This window comes from Formica exsecta, unplaced genomic scaffold (genome assembly GCF_003651465.1).
Source record: "Formica exsecta isolate Colony F162 unplaced genomic scaffold, ASM365146v1 scaffold189, whole genome shotgun sequence".
Taxonomy (NCBI): Eukaryota; Metazoa; Arthropoda; class Insecta; order Hymenoptera; family Formicidae; genus Formica; species Formica exsecta.
This window is the reverse complement of record NW_021849193.1, coordinates 16,908-23,115: the sequence shown is the minus strand read 5'-3', so window position 1 is coordinate 23,115 and position 6,208 is coordinate 16,908.

Here is a 6,208-nt window from a genome sequence, read left to right as displayed (position 1 = left end):
TATTTTTATATATAATTAATATAGTTGTCTATAAAATTATATTAATTATACATCGTTGAAAATGTTACTTTATAAAAGTTACTAATTTTAAAAAGTAACTCATCGTTACCATTACTAAAAAAACTAGTTACAATTTTCATTACTTTTAATGCTATTACAAGACCAAATTATATATATACACATATATAAAATTTACATTTGTTAAACAACATTTTGTTTATGTTAAAATATAACAACAAACTGATATAATTTCGATATGGAAATTGTTAACGATATAAAATATATAATAATTCTGATACACTAATTTTGAATATTAATATCTTTATTTGAAAAAACTTATTTCAAAAACATCGTAAGAAAATTTTTTTTTCTTAAGATGTCCACAAACTCTGTAAGTAAATAAAAAAAAAGGTATTTTTTTAGTTTTTTTTTCTGCTGGTATATTGAATATAGTTACAATCGGTTTTTGTTATACTTTTAACTTTATGCAATTTCAAAATCCTGATCAAATTTCAAATATGATACGCTAATTTACGAGTCAAATTCGTTTTTAATTTATTTTAAAATCCGTTTCAAAAATTGTTTTAATAATTTTTAACATGTGCAAAAGTTGATAAAAATTATATGATCTGGTTTAAAATAAAAGTCGTTAAATTTTATTGAATTATTTATTAATTTTTAATAGAATTTAGTATATCTTTGTTGGCGTAGAACTCACAGCCGCATAAATTTGAAAAATAATGATAAAAGTAATTCTTGAATGTGTTACTCTAGTTACCGAAAAATATAATAAAGTTATTTGTTTCGTTACAGACGAAATTTGTAATGCTGTTATCGTTACAGTTATCGAAAAAAAGTAACTGTAAAACAATGTTACAAGTAACGCTTTATTTCTAACCCTGCAATTACACATACACATACACGCAAAACATATATATCTATGCATGTGTGCGTGTGTTGTGTGTAATTAATATAATAATAATCTTAAATATTTTTAATCTTTAAATTTAAATTATACTGAACATAACGATTATCCGAGTAAAAATCTTGAATATTCAATATTCTGGAAGCAAATTCGCGAAAAAAATTCTTTGATTTTTTAAATTATTTAGCTTAAAAATAAAAACCGTCGTAAAATTTTTATGAAGGAAAATGTATTCGCTAAAAAACTTGTCAAAAATCTATAAATTAGAAATGCAGAGAAAATTTGGAAAATATTGCACATATAAACACATATACGTATAGGCAAAAATTGAAAGGATGTGTGTGCGTGTCAAAAACATTTTAAATAGGAACTTTCAAATAATGTTTGTACCAAACAACATACCAAACACAAGTTCCTTTAGCAGCGTATAATATAATATAATACGTGCGTGTGCGTGCATGTGTATATTCATACGCGCACACATATGTATATATACATATGTATATGTATGTATGTATGTGTGTGTATATATTTATATTTATATTACATATATAATATGTGTATATGTATGCATACACATTTCAAGATAGTACAGAATACCACAGTAATGTATAAAGAAAGAAATAATCGGTCAAGCAAGACATAATCATGGCAAACATTTAAACATTTTTCTATTTTACTTCTCTGCACATAATATATAACAAGAGATCGATCTAAGCTTTGCGAGTTTTCTTATATAAACGAATTTTGAGTGAAGTCTAGTGATGCATAAAGCTAGTCAAAGTAGAATAATTTATAATGTGCTATTGTTAAATTCAATTATATATATATATATACATATTACTTTGTATAAAATAGGAAGATTATTCTGTGCAATGATTAATATAAGATCAAATATATAAAATATAGCCCGGTGTTGGCAAAAAGAAATGAACATGTAGTATAATTTCTTATAAAAAATATGATGTCGATTATTTTCTTAGTAAATATGACGAAACAGCAAGTAATAATTTTCCTTGAAATTTTTATCGATGGAAAATTGAATCCAGGGTTCACGAAAAATAACTATGCGACCACTTTTATCGCCAATACTGTGACCACCCTAAGTAATAATTGATAAATTTTTCATCGTTTTGTTCGAAGAAACATAACAGGCAACAGAAGAGATTGTATTAATAGGATCTTCATTATCGATCTTATTATCGCTTATTAATCATGCAGCAATATCTTCGTGTAAATGTATACGAAGTGCGGATACACGACGTAGATTGAATATAGATAAAAGGATCAAAATTGGTGAATTTTACGATATTATTAATGATAGTATTATTGTATACAAAGTCAAATTATATAAAAAAGTGTATCTTATTCATGCAAATATAACATAGATCTATGATTGTAAGATATTATTCAATATGCATGTATAATTGAATTCAAAGTTTTCGCTTTTTTTCAAAAGAAAAAAGATAGAAGCACGTATAGTATCGTCTTTTCAAATTTATGTAAATAAATGGCATGTATGCATATATATGTAGATATAGTTTATAATACATGCATATATACATATATGCATATAGATGCGTATATACTGTATTTTATGGGTATTCAAATATAAATATACAATTAAACGCGCGCAGAAAATTATGATAGATGTTTAACAAATCTGAAAGATTTTAACTCATTCAAGTCCATGGTTATACTGCAAAAATTCTGAATAAAAGTTTCTTATTTCGACTTACATACAATATAATTTAAAATATACTTTGAAATATATATAAAAGTTACAAAGATTTTTAAAAGACTAAAAGATAAATATGAGAGTAATTGCTATCTTTTTATGCAATAGCAAATGAACAAACTCTACATTAATTAAAATTGCAACTGGACTTTAATGGGTTAATTTGAAGCTGACATAATAACAGATGTAATCGATATAAAGACAGATTATAGTATACAGAATACCAACATACTGGAAAGTATTTGAAAGACACATACATGCTTTAAAACCAACTTTTAGTAAAAATTATACGAGTTAACTTGTCACAACCGAGAGCTCATTTTTCAATATTAAATGTTGTTGTGATTAAGTGTTATAATTTCAAAATTTTGCTGAGAGGTAAAGTCTATTTGAAATTAACTACTTAAATCTATATTGTTCACTTATATTATGTTTTCATGAATCTTAAATATATAATAAAAATTTATAATAAAAGTTTATATCTTAGTTTATCTTTAATTTAAAGATATTTATTTTCTTGGAGTTATTTTTAGTTTTTAAAAACATTGATATTAACTTTTAAAAAATCTATAATTTTTTAAATATTTCCTGTTCGTGGTGTTCTGCGTATATAAACTTTCAGAAAAAATGATAATGTGGCAGTGTTCTTAATCGAGAATTTGATAAACAAAATTATTTTCAAATTCCATAAAGAATATCATTCTATTATATTTTCACATTTATTTATTTATTTTTCCAACACTCCCCACCCCCCTTCCTTTATCTCTTATATAGGGTGGCCCCGAACGTTCCAGCCAGACTTTGAGATCTTATAGGAAATTTAATTCTGAACAAAAAATTTCCTATAAACATGGGTCGAAAAATGCTTTCTTAAGAAGTTATCGCTTAAAAACCTCTGATGTTCAGAATTAAATTTCCTATAAGATCTCAAAGTCTGGCTGGAACGTTCGGGGCTACCCTGTATATACTCCTTCTCTCTTTACAATATTTTATATAAAATTATTTATTTTCTTCCAGTGTGTATTCTACTATGACACTTGATCTTCGAATTTTGACCATAAATGTCATTGTACGTATATGAACATATATTTTCTGTCTCTGTTAGATAGAAAAATATGATTCCATCCATAATTTTGTATTATAACATATGCATTATGAAATAGAAGACATGATATCATTTCTATCTTTACAATGTACATGTATCCGCAAGTCGTTATGACGAGACCTCGAAGAGATTTTTTTGTCATATATATATACATATATAACAAAAAAAACTCTTATATATGTAACGGATCTTTTATAGTAAATTTAATATATATTATTGTGTGACTACTTTATTAAGAGTGAGTCACATGTGTAGTTAATAAATATAACAAAAGTTGGCTGTAACGAACACCGCTAGAAAATGAAATATTGTATCGCCATATAAACGAGATTCAATATAGCTGAAACTTCAGCACAATTTGGATTTAAAACTTGTCCCTTCTGTATATACGGTTCACTTTATTTCTGTCTTTAAAAAAAATGCATATTTTGAATTGAATCATATATTTAGATTATATCACAATAACAATATATCAAAATGATTCAACATATACAATACATAAAATAGCTCTTCTCAATGACATAATTTTATAAACAAAAAGTTAATCGACCTGATTTATTTGAAAATAATGATTCATATTGTTTTAAGCAATTTGAATCAAACTTAAATCGCATAGAAAATTGAATTACAAAAAATTAAGTGTATTTTGTGTGCATGTAACACTTTATACGTAGAGATAGAGAGAAATGAATGAAAAGAAACCAATTCCTTAGGACAAATCACGAAAAATATGCAAAAATTTTTTTCTTGGTATCTCAGCAAAGTAAATAAATTCTACTTACTTTAATGCAATCAACTCTCATAGACGATCTTACAGCAGAGCTACTTGCAATGTTTTCTAAACTATCTTTCAAATTACCTTGTTCTTTTTTTTAAATTTTTTTAAATAGCATTATTAAATCATCTGTTTAGTATCCTCTATATAATTTTAGTGTTTATGAACAGGACGTGTATCCAAATCTTATAAAAAAATTGCGTGATCTTGTAGGTATTTTTGTCCAAAATTCCAGATAAAGAGAATATTTTAAAGATCTTTTTGGTGCAATTTTCTCAAAATAAAGTCCATTGCATGCATTCTCTAACGTTTTTCACTGATACGAAGGAAAAAAACAGAGCTCTTAAATTTTGAGTGATAGATTTGTGTAAATGTACTGAAAAAAACTGAATAAATTTCATAAGATAAGCATTTCTTACTTGCACAAAGTTTTCACTTTTTTATCACTAAAAATTATAATAAAGAATGTGTACTGTTTTGTTAAGACATAGAATATATAAACAGAGGTAGATATATATTTACAATATATTTTAAACACATAATTCACTTGGCTTGCCGACTGTTTGCAATATGAGAGCAAAATTATCAGAAAGAATTTTTTTTTTAATTCCTTGAATCCCAATAAAATTCCATGAGAATTCCCTAATTTTTCCAGGTACAAAAAAAATCCCTGAGAATTCCAGGTTTTCCATGTTTTTCCAAGAAATAGACACCCTGCTGAAATATATTTGACGAATATTTTTATTCTAAAATCTGCTACACCCATAATTTTGCACAAGTTATGTACGAGAATAGTATGGACTTAGGATTATCTTTCTCGAAGTGGAAAGGAATCAAAGTAATGTTTGCAATACATTGTTTTTATTTGTTATTAAAGTTTTTCGAGGTGTATTAGAGTTTTATAATAATCAATAGTGATATCTTTGCGCATTTCATATAATAGCTACCATTTCTCTAATTTATACATAAAGTGCTTGGTATCTTTTGAGAATACAAGAAATCAGATTACCGACATCTAGACTATAATATCACAATAATTAACTGAAATTATGTTAATATTATTTCAGCTTTACAATAGCAGCAATCATAGAAAATACAGAGATACTAATTAGTTTTAACTGTTAAGTATTGGAATATATTTTTGGACTTACCTATGAACGAAAATATAAAAAATTGTCCCTTATTACTAATGTGCTCGTGGGAAGTGAGTGCCTTATGGTATAAATCACACGAGCATATTCTTGGCATACAAGCACGATTTTTTTTCTTTTTCTTTTTTTTTTTTGAAATTGAATCTGCGCCATCGGTTCGTTCGATCATGCTCGATCCACGGAGGGCGCGTGACCGCTTTGATCGATAATCAGTGCTGAAAGCCAAAATCGTTAAATATATGCTAAAAGTATAATTTAATTCGTTAATTTGTAAAATAAAAGACATTTCTGTTTCGAAATTTAAAAAAATTTTATGGCTGCATGGAGCTAATTCTAATCAATATAATGATTTATCGATAAATTATGCTCTTCTATTATTCATTACATATATGCGTCTTGTTGCAATTTTGATGATTATGGTGAAACTATAAGGTATTGTTTGTATATATATAATAACGATAGATTTTTTGCGTTTCGTATAATCTAACTGAAAATATGAATTACAAACTTCATA